The sequence below is a fragment of the Clytia hemisphaerica genome, unplaced genomic scaffold, assembly GCF_902728285.1.
Source record: "Clytia hemisphaerica strain Z4C2 unplaced genomic scaffold, Clytia hemisphaerica genome assembly, whole genome shotgun sequence".
In the NCBI taxonomy this organism is placed as follows: domain Eukaryota; kingdom Metazoa; phylum Cnidaria; class Hydrozoa; order Leptothecata; family Clytiidae; genus Clytia; species Clytia hemisphaerica.
Window position 1 is genome coordinate 1,486,770 of NW_027103855.1, and position 423 is coordinate 1,487,192.

Consider the following 423-nt stretch of genomic DNA (forward strand, 5'->3'; position numbering starts at 1 on the left):
GACAAACTTTCAATAATTGGATTGTAACATCGAGTTAAGTCTCTTTTGTTAAGTCACCAGGGGGTAAATAAAACAGACCTTGATACATTTATCATTCGTTTTCAACTTGACCATTTGTTTAAAACTCAGCGTCCAAAATATTTGGGGTAGGTAAAATATGTACAAAGAAATTCATACTTTTCCAACTTGGCAAATCTTTAAAAAAGAAGCGAACAATAAAATATAATTACCCTTTCCAAATAAACCTCTTCGGTGGCGAGCGTAGTCTACTCTGACGTAATTGTAAAATTTATGTGATGGGAGTTTGACATCATAGTAATGTGATGTTGTTGGGGGAGTTATGAAGTCTCTGAATTTGATTGCATTTATTCAGGTTGTTTTTTGACTTCTAATGGTACTTTTCTAACGAGTTGATTACTCTGT